The 21,829-nt window shown below is 41.0% G+C and overlaps 1 protein-coding gene across 44 annotated transcripts in view; it reads left to right on the top strand.

The window, feature by feature from the left end:
• The window catches only part of LOC125005177 (receptor-type tyrosine-protein phosphatase delta-like), a 344,191-nt gene that overhangs the window by 146,592 nt on the left and 175,770 nt on the right, over positions 1-21,829 (top strand). For all 44 annotated transcript variants that reach the window (XM_047580628.1, XM_047580542.1, XM_047580610.1 and 41 more), the window contains exon 7: positions 1,924-1,967. The gene's annotated coding sequence lies outside the window, so the exon portion shown is untranslated. The remainder of the gene's footprint in view (positions 1-1,923; positions 1,968-21,829) is intronic.

The raw sequence follows: 21,829 nt of genomic DNA, 5'->3' as shown, positions 1-21,829 counted from the left end.
TCGAAAGGGCTGCGCTGGCACGCGACGCGTCACTTAAACTGGATGACTTCCGACTGGGAAATGTATTTCCGTGCGCTGTGCTACTAAAGAAAGTACTGTTTGTATTCTGCTCTATTCATGCTACTCCCCTTTTGTGGATAAACGATCATTCATTCACATTGATCGCCAGCCATGATAATATAATCAGGCGTAAAGCCTGACAAGGCTGGCCGGTCCGATAGATCAGAGCTGCTGACAGCAGAGCTATGCACAGGTCATAAACCCTCACCTTCCCTGTTTGACCCCGCATCAATTTGGCTCTTTCCAATATGAATGCAAATAACAGTGCATTTTTTGGTGGCATGTTTATGGTTATCTCTGTATCTCCCCTCGCTCCGCTTGCCGCGGCTAAATGCGCCGATGTTACTGACTAATGGGATTGACAAAGGTAACCTATTGCTCAACCGGCTGCCGGTCGCGCCGCCGCCGCGCTCCAGCAGCACCGCCCCAAAACGTAAAAGCGTCACGCGCATGCCCAGGCTCGCACGTACACATATGCACTGTATAAGTGCACCTACTGTACATATCCTCCTCCCCAGTCACTTGTGTATGCATTGAGCTGATAAGTACTGCGGTTCATTTTCCCCATGGCAAAGCACAGTAAAAAACTGGGGAGTAATAATTGCTTTGGGGGGGGGGAGCAAGACGAGGATGGCTAAATATGCTTGATTGCCTCCTAAGCTTCGGTGCTGTGTAATGAAATATGGCCGCAGCAGACAGGGGCTCCCGTGCGATAGCTTTCTTGTCACTTTCTCACTTGCTTTTTTTTTTTTTTCTCTCCCCCCTCCGCCCCTTTCACTCTCCCGTGCTGGCATTTTCATCTCTGCTCGCCCGTCGGCGTAGTTATAGAAGGGAGTCCATCAAAGCATTTGTTGCCATTGAACACTTATCTTAGCTATAATGTAATAATTACGGAGGCCAAATCCAGCCTAATTGAGTATTCCTCACCACATCAAAACGGCAGGCAACCTAATATTCCTCTGTTCTACAATTTAATTTGTGGATCCATTAGCATTAACAGGGTGTATGGAAAGCGCCCAGATAATAAAGAACTCAGCAAAACCCACTGGTGATCAGGTTGTAAGGACTATTCTCACATGTGTAAGTAACGCTCCTTTATGTGTTGGAAATGTAATTCTGAGGATTCTCAACGCGACTAAATATCAATCATCTGTTTTTATTCATTAAACCGACACTGAATTAACCCGAATTATTTGCTAATCGTCTCATTTGACAACAATAACATTTTAAAAGATAATTAAAAAAAAAAATTAACCCAGTTAAAACAAACACAAACAAAAAAAGTTTATCCTCAACTCATTTTTGTCGTAATCACCCAAAGCGAGTTTCCCCCATGTCGGTTAAATAAGTCGCTAATCATTGACAAGAATATTAGTCCACGGGCTTGCATGGGCACAGCAGCATCTGCTAATGCATTGAGCAAGAAAATAGCCCGAGAAAATCTTCCCAGTGCATTAAATAGACTTAAAAAGACCTTTTTTTATCCTCGTCTTTTGCTTCCAGGACAACTCACGAGCCTAATTTGTTGTGCTACTTAAAGGAAAATGTAATTACACTTGTTTTCGCAATTCACAAATTCAATCGATAACGTGCGGTTAAGTCGTCCTCTGCTGCGTGCGCAATTTTCTGTTCCTTCAAGTGAAATCTGGTGGCAAAAGGAGCGTGTGCCTTCACTGTATATGGCGGGCATGATGACGAGCAAACGAACTAATTTAGATGAATAACAGAAGGAAAACACTGCACACCGAACTTCACTGGTGCTTTATTTCGAGGAAGCGCCACCTGTTGTTTGTGATAAACATGGGGGAAGTACTTCACTGTTCACACCTCTCCTCTTCCTTTCCTTCTCTCTCGTTTATGCAGTTCTCTTTCCTGGGACATCAACCACAGGATGAGGCCTGCGGCAGGTAAGAATCCGACACGACTGGCTTTAAAGTTGAGGATGACACAATGCTGACCTCTTTGTTTTCGCTTCATTTCCCATTTGCTTAAATCTCGTGTGACACGTTCAAGGTCCCCCCGCACATGCTGCGTTCTCCCTATTGTTTTCAAATCTGTCAGCGGAGGAGCCGGGCTGATCATGTCTGCAAAATATCCATCTTTGTTTAAAAGAGGAATCGCCCCGTTTTGAGCACCGAGACAGGCCAGAGGGAATGTCAAGCGATATCAAATCAAGCGCTAAGCTGAATCTCGACACGGGCTCAATCCCTCCCATCTCCTGACCTGCAACGGGTCGGGGGGGAGGGGGGGGAAACAGACTATATCTGGCAACCTAAACCTTTTTTAAAGTGACTGAGAGAGTGAGGGAGACTGACTGGCACTGATGGGACCGGGCCAGGACTGTGCGATGGCGTGCTGCACTGCGCCCGAGCCTCAGAAGCCTGATTGATAGAGTGTGATGAGACTGTCACTGAGCAAGGGGAGCAGCAGAGAGATAGGCTGGATGGAGGGAGAGGGGGCTGCGTTGACCAGGGGAGAGAGATAGGGAGAAATAAATTTGAGAACATGTGAAGGATGAAGTGGGGGAATGAAGTGGCTGGATGTGTTTCAGACGTATGAAGGATGAGGAGGTTAAGGGATGGAGGGCGGGCACCGCTGGAGTGGTGTGTCAGATAATAGAAGGTTGAAGGCTTCACTTATATGCCACTTTAACTTGGCATCGACAGATTTAGTTGATATGGAAATGAATGCTTGAGTAAACAGAGGAAAAATCTGGGTTTACCCAAATTAAGTTTTTTCCTAATTCTGATATCTAGCCATGCAAAGTGGCAAAATAATTAAAGTTAGCTACATATTTTAGCAAACTGATACTGCTCCAAAGATAAAACTGCACAGGACTTGAGGCTTTTCAATCCAGCCATGAGACAGCAACGCTCTCCCACTAGCACGGCTAACACAACAACAGCATTATCTTCCTATGAGACACATTAAAACTGTCTTTCCACCCACCTACTGGATCAAGCAGAAACAGAGCAACCTTTGCTTTTTCAAATCTTAAAGTTCTATCCAATGTCAGAAAGCCTCGCCAATGGAAACAAGGCACCTTGCCCTTTTATAGTCGTAGTAACTCTCTATTTCAGAACATCAAGGTGAGCAAAGTTGCCAATTACAATTACAAGTAGAGTTTGGGAGGCTGTTATTTAGACATATAGCCCAACACAGATACAAACACAGAAACACTTTAGGAATAACTGAAAAGAAAAAAAAAAACATGAAGAACACAAGGTGTTGACCTGGCCTCCAAATGACCAAATTCACTTGATCCCAAACTGATCAAGTATCTGTGGGATCCTCTGAAACAAGCCTTAGCAGGAAAAAGTAAAAATGCCCTCGAGGCAATAAGGGTATCCTACCTTACTTAACATTTGACCAAAACCATGATCTTTTGATACTGATCTATTATGTACTCCGATTGCTACTTCAGTTTGAGTTTTGTTTATTTCATTCAATGATTAAAACTAAACAATTCAATATAAAAACAAATGTTCCCAAATCTGAATGAAAGGGAGCAGAAAGAAGAATAAGCTCATATAATCTGCCCCTTTACTCAAAATTTCTATTTAAATTAAAAAAAAAATAATAATTAAAAAAAACACGATAAGCATCAACATAATGATAATGATGTAATAAAATTAAATAAAATAGGTAACACTGAGGGTCATGTTTCCATTTTAGTTTCCAAGATACAATTGCATCGTACAAACAAATCAAATGAAATGTTAGTAGACCTTTAATGACTACAATATAGGTAGGACAATAAAACTAACATGTTTTTATTTATTTTGTTAACATATTGGCTTTAATTGTTCTTTTAAATGTAAATTTTTATTTGGTTTCTTTGTTCGAATTATTCCATGAACTGACTCCTTTCACAGAAACACAACGTTCCATGAGTTTAGTCCTGAATCTTTTTTTTTTTAATCTCCTTTTAAGTTATACTTGCTTTCAACATGCACCCACCGTCTACCCCAAACTCCTGACGAAAACTTGATTGTGGTACAAAAAAAAAAAAAACATATACCATGAAGCTTTTGCATCAAGTGAGCTAGTGCACACATTAAAATCTGAAAGGTCAAGGGTGATGTACTGTATGAAACATCAAGTCCGTATTAACATAGAAATGACCCACCATTACTCAGCCATGAACCTTGCGATTTACAAAGCCTCATATTTTTCTGCGACACGTATTGTCAACGCAAACATCGCAAATTGTTTTCTGGCTCGTGTATTAGTTCATCAGCACCTGCTCTGGACTCAATATTAGATCTCGCGGACACATGGCATCTTGGCAGAGAACGGAACCCAGACTGAGGTAAAGCCATGTTCTGGGAATTCACAGTCAATGATTTCAGACTCAATAAAGGAACCGAGTTTTACTTTTATCCTTGCTTGAGGAAAGAAAGCTGACTCACCAGAACGCCAAAGTTATTATTAGCGCCTCACATGTTTGGAGGAAATCTATGTGTATGTGCATGTCACTGTGTAAAAGACAGAGATGGAGAGAGCGAGAGAAAGAGAGGCTGAGCTCTAGCAGGAGTGCTGAATGCATGCAGAAGCAGCATGAGGCGCTCTTATCTGCCACCTGCCAAGCCCTGACCAGAGCCCTGACTCTCTCCGTCCCTTTCCAGCGGGGGGCTCCCCACCAGCCTGGTACAGGCAAGGCAGCCAGGTGAAATGAGCAATTCCCATTCAGGGACAGGAGTGTTGTACACACTCTCTCTGTGGAATGGCTGCTCACTTTGGCAGATCAATGCACACTCTTTCCCTCGTGCACTGCCACCGAGTGATAGCCAGGAAGAAAGAAGGGAAGGGGAAAAAAAAAATGAGTCGAGAGAAGGTGGTGGTGGTGGTTTTGTGTGTGTTTGTTTGTGTGTGTGTGTGCGTGTTAGCGGGGCATTTAATGATATTTGCTATGGCTGCTCTGAGTGAGTGCTGTTGGAGGGAAACGGGAGACGCTTTGCATAAACTCAAAAGACATGCAATATTGCTGTTCCTCTTTGGAAGAAAAAGTGCCGTTCCAAGTCCCACCGGATATGAGAATATTCAGCCGCTCAACTGGAAATTTTGCCAATATGAATGATATTGCGACAGTCATATTAAAATGCTTAGTTGTGTCAAAATGAATTCCATACCTCCACCGTGATGAGACTCGTATGCCAGACATTTATAGAATAGCTGCTCGGGTTCAAAACTGTGAGATGAAATGTGTTTAATGGAGAACGATTCTTTTCCGCGAAAATACCACAGACCTAATAATCTGCGGATGTCTTTCTTAATACACTCTGTATATATACTTGCACAGTGTTCCTCAGTTCTTAGTCCATATTGATTATTGGTGTCATTCCACTCACAGATGTTGTAAATCAGGACTGCATGAGGGCTGATGTAAGTTAAGCCAAAGGGAAAATAACTGCATATATTTCAAGTATACATTGGTAAAAATGAATGACATCTTGTGAATAATCCTTAGTGCAGCTACTGAGAATTTGTTCTTTTATTGTCAGTGTGCGTAGTCTTAAATTATCTCTGATCAAAGTTACCGCTACAAAACATTTCAGACAACTCTATATATGTTCTAGTTGTGTCACTTCACAGAATAATGCAAATGCGGTGACTCCTACGATATTTTGTGGCTGCAGATGATTTCACCAATGCACTCTGTTGATTGGTTAGTGGTTACGTCATCGGTCCATGCTAACTGGAGTGGCTAGTGATTCATGGTCAGATATATTATTTAAATCTCAAAACTCAATCATAAATCCACCATTTGCATGATTAATGCTCACAATATTGCGGCCCTTTATAAATCATTGGCGAAACATTCACCTGAACAAAGGGAATGGGTTTGTATATAGTGCTGCATGCAACTTAGCTGCATCTCTTGTCCAGCTTTGATGATAGCACACATTAACCGTGGCATTGTTTCAACAAGCTTCTGCAACGTCACAAGATTTATTTCCATCCAGCGTTGCATTAATTTTTCACCATGATCTTGTATAGACGAGAGTGTGAACACCACGCAAAGCCAGCACATCCCAAAGATTCTTGATGGGGTTGAGGTCTGGACTCTGTGGTGGACAATCCACCCCATGCATGAATCCTGGCATTGTCATCTTGGAATATGCCCGTGCCATCAGGGAAGAAAAAATAACCTGGTCATTCAGTATATCCAGGTAGTCAGCTGATCTCATTCTTTGGGCATAATGATGCTGAACCTTGACCCGACCAACTGCAACAACCACAGATCATAGCACTGCCCCCCACAGGCTGGTACAGTAGACACTAGGCATGATCACTTCAGCTGCCTTTCTTCTTACCCTAATGCCCCATCACTCTGGAACAGGGCAAATCATCAGACCACATGACCTTCTTCCAGTAGTGCAGAGCCCAATCTTTATGCTCCCTAGCAAGACTTTTTTTCCCCTGGTTAGCCTCACTGATCAATGGTTTTCTTGAGGCATTTCACATTGTACATGTGGAAATGCTCTTACTTTCACAATTAATTATAGCCTCGATTTATACTGTTGTTTTTCTTTGTTTCCTCACCAAACGTTAAAGTGATCAGGATTTTTTTGCCAACACATTTCTTACTCAAAGACAATGGTTCGCCACTATCCTTGCAGTTTTTAATAATGTGTTGGGCAGTTCTAAACCCAGTTTTAGTAGTTCCTGGTTCAGACTCCTCAGGTGTTTTCTTTGCTCGATGCACGCCAATGATTTGACCCTTCTCAAACAGACACATGGTCGTTTAAGAAATGAGAAGCTACTCATTGAATCACTTGGAGTTAAATGAGAAGAAGCTGAAAGATAATCGCCTTTGCAATTATCCAATAGGAGGCTCATGCCTATTTGCTTAGTTAAGTTTAGGTGTTTTTTTGGCAGTGTATTATGCTGAAGCTAAACCTAGTAAATAATAAATAAAATTTTCAAGAAGAAAAAATGAATACATAAATAAATAGACACCTCATTATCCAGAGAAGTGTCTTCCTGCTACAGAATGAATTAGGTTGATGGCTTCAAGTTAATGGGCAGATCAGGGGAAGATGTGTTCCTGGATGTCTACTGTATGAGCATTTACAAAACACTGACTTTCATGCTCTAAATTCATCTTATCATTTGCTGTACACAAATCATACAGATTTAGGGGACGTCTTGGAAGTGCTGCAATGCATAATGCAATAAGTTATCACACACTGTGTATGCACGATTATTGCATACACTCAGTCCACAGTCTCTTGGTTCCATTTCTTCTTTCAAAGCTCTTAATGCAATGATCCAACACCTGGTCTGATATCATCTCATACTGCATAAGTTACACACCAAGTCATGTTGCATGCAAACAGTACAGTACTCATTTTGTGGGTTTGCACGCTATTTTATGGTGTGTAATTTCCCGTAATCTAGTTTGTTGGCGCACCAATAAAGACCCACAAGCGCCTTCTGTTGACATTCACTAGCAGAATCATGCTACCAGTCACCTCGGGCAAATTTAATTCAACCCTCCCAAAAAATAGCCAAACAAAAGATGGAAAAGAGGAGCTTTCAAGACAGGTGGGAGGCAGATTACCTGTACATGAATTGAAAGGACAGACCGATTTGTCTTTTTGTGCAGAGCCAATGTGGCTGGAATGAAACTTGTTGCTACTGCAAGGCAAGCATTGTTAATAGCTGAATTACTGAATTTTCTATTAAGAAAAATATGTTTATTTTGGATGTTTTTGTTGTTGGCCTGTGAAAAAGGGTTTACATTGAAAGTACACTTCAAAAGCTCAAGCAAGCTTCAGAGAGCCATATGAATTTATTTAATTTTATGTGCTTTTGATTTGAAATTTGATTCCCCAAGTGATCCAAATTCAATATTAAACCAACTTTGTTTCCATATGAACATTTTTATCATCATATATCTGGAGAGAAAGGTAAATATGCTCAATTTTATTCAACATTTTAATATATATACGAATATACGAAATTTGAAACGCAACTTTGCCCCAGTTTGTAAGTTTGGCCCACTGTGTATTTCAGTTTGACATCCCTGTTCTAGGGCATCAGTTATTGTAAAATGTAAAAAAGTGTCCTCATACTTCATACATAACACACATATTTATGTTATTGTCATATTATGCAAAAGCTCCCAATTTAATCTGATATTCACAAGTATTTTCTGAACTAACCTTACTAAAACTACGGAAACTTTCATTGGGTTGTGTTTTGCAATGTGTCATCATCCTGCAAGCATAGCAAGCAGTTTATGAACCCCAGCGAAGGAGCAGATCAAATGTGTATTAAAATAAAATTCCCGTACTCCACTGTAAATCACAAAGGAGCAATAGTCTCTCAGAAGTCCAGATGACAGATTCATTGAACGTGTTTGGCAAATCTGTGCTCACTTAAAAGGACAGAAAAACCAAAATTCCTTAATAAAGCAGTGAATCTGGGCTCCAGTTTAAACAAGAAAGTGCAGGAGCACTTGACCTAAATTTTATTCTGTTTATAATGTAAGAGCGATCCTTTTAAAACAGTGTCATAATTTCAGCTGGGGGCTTAATCGTTCATACTCCAACGTCTGCGTTAGAGTTTTTACAGTTTTACTATTTGATTTTACAAGCTCGTGAAACATTTCCCAAGGAATTCAAATGGAGCGCTTAGTGTATCAGGCGCCCCCAAAATGAATCACTCATCCTGACATCTTCACTGCTTTGACAGGAAATGTAGACGCTAACCTAATATTGAAGGACATGTATATATATTTCAGTGACAAATGTGACACACAAATTGATTTAACCTTTATTGCCACTGTTCAGGGAGCTCTGTTATTACAAAACTCTAAGGCTACAATTCACATACCTTTAAACTATTTATTTGGCTACTCTTTTTGTTATAAAGGTAATCTATCATCCCATCTCCAAAGCCTTGATGCTTCCCCCCCACCTCTCACAGTCTCAAGTCTTTCAACATCTCTGAGGCCCGAGTTGAAAATATAGTCAGACCTATGGAGACATGACAGCAATAAAGTGCACTTGATTACATGGTTGAAAGTGAGGACAAGGAGACAGAAGAGCCCAGGATAAGAAATAAAAAAAAAAGAACACAGTCTCTCAGCTTTGATCGCACCGCACATCTTGAAGTTAGAAAGTCCCTTTTGTGTGCAGTGTTTGCAGAGGCAGGTACAGGAAGGTTGAATCTTGGTCATCATCTGCCAAGGCAGTAATGAACAGTGTTTACTAGTAATACCATGTGCTGCCACATTTCAGGGTGGGAAATGTCAAGGTGTCCATTTTCCCCAAGCTAGTCTGAAGCTGCACTGCCAGGGCTCTGGCTGTAAACAATAGGAAAAGAGAGAGGAGCAAGGCAAGACGGCAACAAGGAACTTTCTCCATTTCACCCATTACAGTCAGAGCGAGTGTGAAAGAGTAGTTGAATGTCAAGCCTGGAAAAATAGAGATGTTTGCAAAGGGTAGAAAAAGTGGGTTTCAAATGGATTCCATTTGGCTGACACATAATGATAGCTATTAAACAAAACTGAGGGAAGGAAAGCAAGAGAGGGCTAAGAGAGACACACAAAGACGCGGAAAGACAGGCAGAGGATACAAGACAGACAGGCAGGCAGAGAGACACCTGGCGTTGCATCACCTGCTGTAATAATAGTGTTGACATTCAAACAGAAAGCTCTGACAATAGGAGCTAGCTGAGGCAGCACCCGGTATTCAAATGAAAAGAACACATCAGGCAATATTAGCAAGCCTCAGGACTTTTCATTGCATGCACTGAAAACCACTTGACCCTTTGGCATCCCACAAGTGCTTATGTATTATAACTGGGTGTGTGCATGTGTGTGCAGGCAAAACGATGCGGACGACATTAAATCAGCTGATTCCCCATTTCAGCCTTACTCATTCCATGCTAACAGTACATCTACTGCTATGAATCGAATTATACTGGTATTGTATGTAAATGCAGTTAGAGTCTTCTGATGTTAATTACTTTTCGGCTTCCAATCTAATTAATTAAAGCAGTGCTGTAATGCGTAGGGCTTGTTTTCCTCGAGTGGCATTCCAATTCCACTCACACTTCCACCATTTAATTCTCGCTGTCATGGTATCTTGAATACCCAGGTTAAACATAATTCAAAAATGGAATGGATCATTAGTTGGCAAATTCTTCCTTGACTCTCTCTTTCATGCACCCTACTTGGCCCCAAAGGGCCTATCAATCAAGATCAGATTCAGCGGATATCACATTCACCGTTGCACATATTTTATTCCCTTTTAAGTGATCAGCAGTCTTTTGTACTGGCGCAGACCTGTGGTGATTGGAGTAGAAACTTTTCATGTTTGAACTCAGTGGGGTTTGAAGGACTGCAGATATCAGCAGATCCTGGCTGATGCAGAGGTCAATGCCTATTATAGTAAAAGCAATAGTCAATATAGTTCTCACACATAACCAACTCCAGATGTGGTTGCTTACAAAAGCTGAGATCCTTTCAAGAGAGCTTTGATGGTGAATTTGATGGTTCAACAGCACTGATTTTTTTTTTTTTTTTTTTTTTTCTGTATTAGGTAAGCAGAAATATAACAGGGAGGGATGATGACAAAGGAGCTTCATGTCTTGACTATACATAGAGTAAACTCTGTTATGGCTGCCTGTTCCAAAGTCGCAATTGATTGGGTGTTTGCCATGAATGCTCTTTGGAAAGGATTGTGCACGGAGCTCAGGGCTGCCAAATCGCTACCACTGTTTTAAATCACTTCCAGAAACTCACTGTTATCGACTTGGCTTTACATAATCATCTTTAACTAATTGTCCTTGGCTCTCTTCTGAATGCAGTACTCTGAATGACATAATAATTAAAAGCCAAGTTTGGGATTGTCAAACCACAATGAAACACTGTGCTACTCTTTCATGATTATTTAAAAAGTACCTGAAAAAGAAATCTTCCATTGCAAAACTGACCATCTCATCATTCATCATAAAAGGAACATTAGTGTAAACATGGGTGTGTAAACATTAAAATCGGTGACATAATATTCTCACTGCACTGAATCGTCATTGACCGTCTTGTTACAGCAATGTGATTTATTTGGACATGTGTCATGTTTTTTCTTAGCTTTATGTTAAACACGCTTATTGTATTTATGTATGTATTCTAGGATCTTTCCAGTTCAGCTTGGAGTAGAGGTATAGCTTAAGTATAGCACAGTAAACAGCAGACAATGGCCATACACAAAGTAAATACAGTATACAAAAGATGAAGCCCTAATCTTGAGCCATGTGGAACTCCAAATGTTAAAAAAATCTGCATTCCTAGAGTATACATAGACATTTATTTTGTTTGAAATTAAAATGATGTATTATCGCACTAGCCACATCTTAACGATGTTTATACGTTACAGCTGAGTCTCATGTTCTGACTGATCAAACATGATTAAGACAGTGACAGACACGTTCAACAACAAATATTGGCTTTTTGAGCCATTCAGACCATTCAACCTTCCTCTGAATAAACCAAACCATTCAATTCACTAACTGTAAAAATAGGGTGAGGTTGAATTCAAAACATAAAAGAACATCCAGGATTAGCAGAATTGTCCAAAACCTGTGCTTCGTTTCTGTGTACAGTTAGCACGTTAATAGTGTCTTTAAAAAAGAGATGGACTTATAAAAATGTGTTGTTGTTCAATGTTAGTCATACATGGACAGTTATTATTACAAAAGAGCAAGAGTAAATTAGTTAAATGTCAGAATGATGTCAAAAAAGGGAAAAAAAATTGCTGCTGATTTATGTGACTTTAACGGAGCAGGGGAGGGAAGACAAGCTTGAGCAATTTTATTTATTTACTTTTTATGGGAAATGATATGTGGAATATGACAGAGTTCCTACTATCCTAAAACACAGCTTCCAAGCATGTAAGATAATGCCCTGCCCTGACCACTAATACGCAATCAAAATAAATAAATAAAAAACTGGACTAAATAAAACGAAGGAGGAGGCTGTGAAATATAATTCTGAATGCCTATAACGACTACAGTATCAGCTGTCTTGGATCTGTACTCCTTCATTCGGATGTTCTCATTTGTATCCACACCTGTGTCATTCACAGCCTTACGTCTTAACCTAATTTCATGGTCTGCGGGTTTGGATGGATGGCTCTGCTGCAACTTTTACACTGAGGGGAGGAGGTAGAGGGTACCAAGAGTGTACGAGCATCTATGTGCGGGTGCACTCACACAATAACACAACAGTGGAAGAGTAAAAGGGGGAGGAATGGAAAGCAGGAGAGGCAGAGAAGGGATGTGCCATCACAATAGCACAGAGAATTGCACTCACCATCAGATATTAACCTTTTAACCTTGTACATTTCTGTTAACGGAAATACATTAAACTCTTTTGGATATGAGACGGCGAATTGCGGTTTTACAGACTTCCAGAGAATGACTAAATGATCAGAGCTGAAGCCATTTTGTGGTAATGCACCTCAATTACAGTAAAATTCTGCTAAAAACACATAAGTTAAAATGGAATGATATATTTTAGAATTGGGTAACAGCGGATGTTATTTCTACCCATGATCCAAATTATACACAAACCCTGCTCAACTACAAAAGCGACTAATGCAAGCAAATAGCAGAGCTAGCATTGCGTACAGTTCACTCAATGTCAGGTACCACAAAATACCACACATAGATTGTTGATTGAGCTGCTTACTGTGAGTATTTCCTATTAAAAAAAGCTCTTTTTTTTTTTCTTTTTTTTTTACCCTCAAAAAACCTTTGTTGCGAATGTTATTTCTCAGTATATTCCTCAGCAAAATGCTAGCATTGCCTTTATAGTTTGCCAGAATATCTTCTGATGTGAAGGCTTATTTAGCCAAACCAGGCATGACACCAATTATACTGGAGGGAAATCGATTTCAGCAAAGCTCTATGTTAGGACAAACAATAAAATGATCAAAGTGACTGGATGTTTTGCTTGCGACAAGCAGTAAAATTAGCTTGTACTTTAAACTTCACGTTTAACCCAGTCAGAATCTGCACTCCTTGAAGCTATTAAGAGGATTCCTCAGCGTGATGTGTATACATGGGTGCAAAGACACTCGGATAAATAAACAACAAAAAGCAACAAAGAGCAAGAAAGAAACTGGAACGCACCTTTGCAACAACTCAAGGCCAATGAATGCCTCTCTTACTTTGTAGCTGGATTTTTTCTTTCCCACTCAAGTCCACTGAGTTCTGCCAAAGGCAAAATTCAAGATAACAGCTTCTACACATTAGCTGATAATGTTGGTGGCGTTTCATTCAATGGGACTGTCATTCTAATGCTGATTTTAACTGGTCATGGTCTTTATTTTCATAGCTACCATTATCCCAAGACAACCAATGAGGTCGCACATTTTTTGTGTGTTTGTGATCTCATACTAATAACTTTCCCTTTTACATAATAATAATAAAAAAATACTAATGTATTTTCATGGCTTTTACATAGTCCTTTAAGATAATTCTGCATAAAATAGGCAGAGCAGGCATAGTCGTTAATGTTAATTTTGGTTTTAAATTCATGCACACATTCTGTACACAGTCAAAATAAACTTTCTACTCCTGAATAGGTTACCTTTGTGTGGCGCACTATAAAAGACCAGCACTGCCGTATTTAATCACTTCGTACCTTGCTTTTGAGCTAGTTAATTTTCTGTGTTGTCATTGTAAATGTGAACTCAGTGAAGTTCAGAAGGAAAATAAAAAAAAAGAAAACAGTGAGTCACACAGTTTTCGCTAAGCTTATTTTAATTACTTTAGTGTACAGTACTGTGAAAGATATTAAAATCATAATGAATATGCTAATTATCCTTTTTTATATTCAGAATCCTACAATGGTTCTAAATTCTAATGACAACGGCACCATTTTATGTAAGCTATAATAAGTCCATGTAATTACTGATATTATAATAATGTGTGTCTGTGTCATAATACAGTAGTCTATTGTGCTCAAATAAGCTACAGATATGTAGTATTACTGTAATCAGCAAACCAAACCATGCGGTCGGTCGAGGGTGTTTTCGTGTGCGATTGTTCTTTTAAAGTTCATTTTAGGGCTGTCTGCTTCCCGATGCCACTCATTGTCAGTTTTCATTCTTAGACGCTAGTCTGTCCGAGATAGATTCCTCACATGTCAGAACCGCACAGACCATTTCCTGGAGTCTGCTGTGACTGTCAAGCTCCACAGACCATGAAAGCCGTATATGTGATGCCCTAAATTACCTCATCGTAGAATGCCACAGACTCCCTCGCCGCTGTGGTCAAATCTGTTCCTTCAAGAGACACTAAGAAAGCTCGCTCAGACTTTTAGCCAGTTCCTGCCAACGAATATAGCGGGAGTTATTTCACATTCTTAGGGCAGAAACAGAAATTTGTTTTACAGAATGTGGGCAGGAATTGGGTTGAGTGTGATTTATGATATTAATGTTGTCCAGGACATTTAGTAGGTTAACTAACAGATTCTGCAATGAAGGTTGATGCGTACTGTGCATTTTAATGAGGCAACCAGGCGACCTGCAAAACACAGAATCGAACACGCTGTAAGTCTGTGTGAATTTCCGGGATGTGGTCTATAATGTCAGCAGTCAGTCTTATAATATATCCGTTGTCCTAACAAGAGGTGTTTGAGGAAAGAGTGGGGAAGAAACCCAACTCTCCCTGGTACAATTACAGAAGTGCACTGCAGTCACTTACCCCGCTAATACACGGTGTGATATTAATTACTGTTTGTAAACAATGCACTTTGCAGAGATTATTGCATGCACTCGGCGTCCTCCATTTGTGTTTGGTAATTCTCACAAGTGATTAAGTGGTGCAGCTAGGACAGCTGTTCAAGATGAGTTCATTGGCATGTTTAATTAATTGCACTTGAGATAATTATTCAATCATTACTTTGATTAATTTTCTGCGTCCCCGATAATTCATCAAACGTCTGCTTGATGTCAATAGTTTTGAAAGCACAAGTTGAACAAGGCTAACCAGTTTTTTGGGGAGGCTTGATTCAGGAATAAATTCTGCTTTGTGGAGAAAATAAAGCGGGCGTCAGCCAGCCTTGATGGGAATTCATTATTATGACTGTGTGGCTGATGTGAATAATGCTAATGCTCACTTAACAGGCACAGCCCACAAAGGTTGTCCAACACCTGTCAAGCCTGCATTTTTTTCTGCCTTTCCAACGCTTCAGCAACACACTGTCACTGCTCGCTTCAAGGTTTCGAGTCGACTCGTTCTACATTGTGTTTGAAACATGCTTATTCTTCACCCCCTCAGATATGTAGGGTAGTGGCAATATCCAACTGAAGGAAAGCCAGGCAAATCGTTTGTGAGAGATCTTGTCAAACTGATTAATTCCCACCCTGGGCCTTGGGGTTCTGGACCGTTTTTCTGTCATGCTGCTTTGCCAGGCTCCCTCTTGATAATACCCCAAAGATAAAATTAATTGTGCAGGGAGATGTGGGATGGGGAGTATCTAAAAGGACCTTGAGCAACACACGAAGCTCTCTTTTCCTCTACACTCTTCTGAATGTGAAAACACTGAAACAATCAAACCGTCAGAACCATGACACATTGCACCAATGATCACTGACTTTGTTAGGAATTTTCTAGAAGTGTGAAGTTCTGAGAGATATGTGAAGGGACAGAATCAACCCCCGTGCATTATCTTCGTCTGAGAAAGTCTATGCTCAAGTTACCATCAAAGCGGAATCCCTGACTTCATCAGCTGTTAACAAAGGACGACACATCGATAATTGTCCACAACTGTCGAGTTGTAAACTGCGAATTAAGGAAGACGTTTAGTGCTCTTAGACACTGGCTGGTGCAGATGAACAGCAACAAAGGAACAGTCAGTACAACAAGAGTCCACTGCCGTGTTGGTAGCTCTGAGAGGTTGTACTGAGGCTCATCACTGCCTAAACAACACCAGTAAACAGCCAGGCCAGCATGGCATTAGTCTGAGGAATAAAAATGACTTCCTAAAATAAGGGAAGGGAAAGTAAAATCAGTGTATCAAAGGTCGTTACGATTCATCGTCTGGGAATCATGACACGGTCTGTACAGAACCCAAGAACTGATATTGAGAGAGTTTAGTAGAAATGTGAAAAAAAAAGAACACCAACAGTATGGTGGTGGCTACTGGAAAAGTCAAGGGCAAACCAAAAGTAATTAGAAATCCTCCTGCTGTGACAGTCGGTGCCTGTTCAAGCCAACTATTAGTTGCGGAGACATTTCATCCAAACCGCTAGCATGGCTGAAAACCACTCATCTTGGAATACTGCGCCGTTAGCTTTGTACACAGTACAGCAGTCAACGCAATTTAAGGGGAAGAGACCTTTTCCCACAGCCGCCTGCCACAGCGTGCAACTCCCGACGCCAGGTAACACTTACAGTCCCTGCAGTGACAGTGTGCAAGCTCACAGTGTTTTATCACCGCTGCCCTTCAAAAAGCTACCAAAAGACCATTTTAACCAAGGAATATTCCAAAGAGGGCACAACAGAAAAGCAGGTAGTTTGTGGCAGCTGTAGTTTTTTTTTTTTTTTTTAAACAGCCCCTCGGCTCTTGACTTGCTCCAGTCACCTCAGCTGGCAGATGGTGCAAACGCGCCTTTATATGCTGCAGCTCCAAACTGTGGACGGGCAGCCAAAGTGCAATCGCAAGAGATCCACGTTTGCGCTCGTAGATGACTAAAACAGACTTTTAGTGCCGTCATAGTCAAAACAAAATCAGGGACTGCTTTTAGGGGGAGAGCGTGCTACTTCTTGTGCCTAAATCAAGGTTTTGTCTGTTTTTTTTTGTTTTTTTTTTCTATGACAAATGCAGACAAGAGTGAGTTGACTGTTGTTATTTTTATATTTTTTGGAGGCACATACTGAGATGCCGGTGCTGTCAAGAGAAGTACCGTATGAATAAGAGATGAGATCACTGAATTGTTTGCATTCACTTGTTTGTTGTGCAAGAACTCGCAACGAGAGTCTAAGTGTTGTCCAAGAATGTGAACAGCCACTGCTCTTCTGAAGGATATTATGTTTACCTGTTTGCCGCGTTTTTGCATTATGATGTTATTTCAATAAACTTTTCACACACGTACAGTGCACACATACACACAAAGGTACACAACATTCAGTCCCTGGACACTTCACATCCAACAGTTCTGAGCTTAAGTGTTCGTCCCTGTCACAGTGTGGTGTGGTGTGTGCTGGCAGAGTCTCAGTGGTGTCCTCGTTTAGAGCCGGAGATATCCTTCAACAGAGCCCATTCTGTGACGCCGCAGTGTCACTCAGGGGCCCAGACAGGCAGTGCACCAAGGATGACAGCCTCAGAATGAGTGCTCAAGAGCAGGTAGGAACTATTGACAGGACCCCAGGGAGCAATTACGAACGAACCCCAAGGGCACGCTCAAAGGAAACTACTGCTTGTTTAAGTCTATTACAAACAAGCTACAACCCCCGTCAAGGGATAGCAGTTAGCTAGTCACAAAAGTTTAAAGCTCAACAGATGACATATTAATCATCTACACTCTAGGGGGGTGTCAAACTAAAGAGTTTAGCTTACAGTGATTTAAACTACTTGGATTTTCTGTCAGCAAAATCTCGTCAGTCGACATTTGAGAGTCTGTGAAACAGCAAATGTAGTGATGTGATTAGCGAGTTGACCTTTTGTGAGCTTTTTTTGCTCCTCAGCATTTGTATTCTTAAGCCTACAAAATCCAACAAGAATAAATTCAATAGCTACCTCTGACACCCAGCACATTACTCCCCATAAAATACCTTCAAATAATCAAGGCGGACAGATAATGGCTTGGAATGGGACTCAGCTTGCTGCCCTGTGACAGACATTTCCAATTAAAAAGGTAAATAACTTGAGATTCATCTATTTCACCCTGTCCCGAGATTTATCAGAGTATCGTGCTTTAAATCCGTTCACCCCTGAAATGGTAATATCACAGATTCGGATTTCGCCTGCGAAGCAAAATGTCATGTAGTTCCAGTCTCCTCAAACCACTCCTTAAATCTCTACCCCGCCTGTGTAAAAGCTTTCACAAGGCAACCAGAAAAAAGAAAGTGATATTAGTATACCAATATCATATAAACATAAGCTGGGACTGGCTTTTGAAGGACTGTTGTACTTGATATTATGATTCTTGGATCAAACTCCTACACATTTTACTCGCTACCGTTCCAGGCATCGGGATAGGAGCGATGTGTTCAACTTTTCACCAACTGCTTCAATCAGTATTTCTGTCCAGCAATCCACAACTTTTGATGTATCTTATGTGAATTTTGGTTGGATAAGGGTAATGCAACGGAGCATCAACTGTTTACCTTTCCCACTGTAGGTTTTTTGCACATTTTCCTCTTAGGTAAGGCCTTGGTTTTGCAGATGCTGGTTCATTGTCATGGCTTACTGGTTCACCTGATGTGACAGGTCAAATGGCAGTTGATTCATCTTAGGTTGTTGAATTGTATGTGCCCCATCTATATATATTAAACATGTTTGGATAAAAAGGATATATTAATGTGTCTGCCTTTTTGCACACAAACAAAACTTTTGCCAAACATTAGACCAAAAATCTAATGGCTAGTGCTGCAAATGTGATGAGTGGGCTGCCTTTGGCCCCGAGGCTTTCCCGAGTTCTATTAACTGCAGCTGATTCTGAGTCCAAATTGCCCCGAGTGCGCGTCCAAAAAACCCAGCCAAATTTAGCCCTCTGGCGTCCGACTACAAGCAAGCAACATTCAGCTGCAATCAGCTCGACTTGGATGGCTACCTGGGCAACTCTAGATTAATTCTCTCATTGCCTTTGCCTCAGCTGACTTCAGCCAACATTAACGAAAACGCCGCATCATGATGGTTGGGACCATCCATGGGATAAAGAGAAAAAAAAAATCCCTTTTTTGTAAATAAAGTGACGTGACTCATTAATGTGATGAATGACCATGCGATTCCCTAGGTCCTCAGCATCAAGCTACACATCCCCCTCACACACACCACCCCCCACCAACCAACCCCCTTCAGGCGTCCCTCTTGTGGGCCATTCTGGGTGAAAGCCGCACATTTAAACGTGTGCCTTTAAGTGCTGAGGCAAGCAGATCCGCCGGCCAAATGGTTGCTCTTTTCAGCTGTTGAAGCTCCCAAGGAACCATTTCACTGTTAACATCAAATCATTAAATTCACTCCATACTCAGTCAGTTAGACTTACAGAGAGATTGGTAGAAAGAGGAAGAGAGAGAGAGAGAGAGAGGGATTGAGAAGAAAGTTCATTTCCAGCTATAAAGGCTAAACAAACGAGACTTTTTGGCTGGGAATAAACGGAACAAAAAGTGACTCCCTGCTCTTAATTTTATCTTGCCAAACAATGAAGGAAATTACTGGAAGCAATTATGTTTTTTTTTTTTTTGTCAATGTGTCATTGTCAAAGCATCGCACTTGAGATAATTATATGGTTTAAAATGTTACTTGCGTTTTAAGCTGTGTTTTGTATTATATTATTAACTTACATGAATGCACATTTAGAAGTTGCTTATTTTAACCAAGTCTGAGTACCGTGTATGAAGTAGAAATGTTGTAATGGCTCTTAAAGAAATACCCATAGGGAGTAATGTATCCCGTAAACTGTATGCAACTGTATTGCACACAAATATCAAATAGAGTTAACACCAGGCCACCTCGAGCACTTGGAGTTTTCAGCTGTTTCTTTCAGTTCACTGCGTAGATTTGGTCTTTGAGGACAAGTGCTTGCATCTGATGCATGCCACCTCGGGGTACGAAACAACAAAGTGGCCACAAACTGTGTGCGACTTTATATTTATGTAAGTCGCGTATGTTCGACGAGCCCGTTGTGCACTTCTTGCCACTTCCATGGATGCTTGGGCTTCTGGCTACACTTTTCCGTGGCTCTAAATGTTCACAGGTCTACAATAATCACTCGATGGAGAACATCTAAATATGGCAGCCCCATGCTGCATAACACACTGCCTAAGTACTGATTACTTGCAATTATGTCTAGAGACTGCTCATACAGTAGAATCCATTATAATACATCCACTTTATAGACACTTACAGAGGTGCTATGCCCTCGCTACCGTTGGGTGACTGGACTTGGTTTCTATGGGAACCAAAGAGCAACACAAAGCAGTAAATTGAGGATACGGCTTCTGTCGCCTGCATAAATGGTATGAGGCTAAATTAAAATTAAGTCTATTAAAATTAATAAAAGTGTTCGGAGGGAGAGAGAGCAGCCAAGTGATAATTCAACAAACAGAGACAAGACAGGAAAGAAAAAAAAAGAAAAAGAAAAGAGCATGCTGCCGGAGAGAGTTGGGGAAATAGCAGTACGTGACACAGCAGCTACACTCGATGGGGGTTTGACTTTCCCCACGTGGATTACTTTGAGCACTGTAATCTTGATGTTCGAGGCAAGCGGGGAGATGGCAGGTGGAGGCCATCGTGTTTCAACTAGCCTTGGATGGGTACAGTGTGAACTTACAGCCGTACTGTGAACTTGTTAGTTCGCCTCCGTAAAAGTAATGTTTTTGTATTGGGGCGATCCGTCTTAGAAAGTGTTAAATGCGGTATAACAGACTGAATAACGTCGCCTTGAAACACCGTGATTGACTCAAATATGTTAAATGCATCTGCACTCATCAAAATCCAGCATGTGAGACAAATTGTGCTGCTTGTTAATTAGTGAAATGCGAATGGTTTGTACACCATTTAGTTCGACGCAGCCATGAGTCATTAAGCCAATCTTCTGTAAAAACCTTGTTTCAGGTAACCTCTGTTTGTCTTTCATAGTCATCTGTTCGAGCATGTGTGCTTGTTCCTTTTTTTTTTTTTTCACACGAAGTTTGGAAAAGAATAAAGTTGAAGCAGCAGTCAGATGCTTCGCTCGAAGGGATGGCTGTTTTTGGCAAGTGCCCCACTCACCCGTGTACATGGCATGAATAGAACAAAAAGCAAATATGTCCCTCCTTATGTTGGGTCAGACTACAAGGCAGTCCAGATTTTCACAGGGAGTGTATTACAGAGCTAAATCAAAAACTGAATTTCAACACAGTGGCGTATGACGCGTTTGCCTCAAGGGCCTGATTTCCTCGTTCTCTGGTGTTTTAACAATGAGGCTGTACTTGACAGTCCAACTGAGGCAGTCATGTTTAAGTGGCCCTTGAGTTCAGCCTGTTTTGTGTAACAGAGTTAAAAGCACGGCAGAGCATCAGGGCTGGAAAACAGAAGCATGAGCGAATCGCAGGAATATGCTGGAGATCGTTTTTATCGGCGCATCGATCACTCAGCTTGGAAGCAGATGTATCTAGGCACATTTAAGTTAAAGACGTGCTTTTCTCGTGTCAAGAAGACATAAGAAGCTTCACCAGTGTAAATACGTAACAAAGTCAGAGCCATAGTTTTACACGTGTCCCTCTGGGAAAGAGTTAACACTGATATCGGCCTTTTTTTCTCATCTATATTTAAAAGACTAAACATATCTTTTAAAAGATAGAACGTGTGGACCTTTAACATTCTGTAGCACACACTTTTAGGACAATCAGGCACTTTTTATCATCCTAAATGACGTGGCCCGCTTCACTGCTCCAGCTCATCTCAGGTTTGATGGGGGTCTTCTGCGTGTTTCCCCATCTTTCACAATTGGTTCAAGAGGAGGACTCGAATAAAGCCATTTCAGAACAGCCAAGTGCTTCCTTCTCTGGTGCGGTCACATTTGTCTTTCAGGTCAATCTCCCG

Source organism: Mugil cephalus, chromosome 1 (genome assembly GCF_022458985.1).
Source record: "Mugil cephalus isolate CIBA_MC_2020 chromosome 1, CIBA_Mcephalus_1.1, whole genome shotgun sequence".
NCBI classification, from domain to species: domain Eukaryota; kingdom Metazoa; phylum Chordata; class Actinopteri; order Mugiliformes; family Mugilidae; genus Mugil; species Mugil cephalus.
Note: the sequence above shows the minus strand (reverse complement) of the source record. Positions and strands in the feature narration are given on the sequence as shown.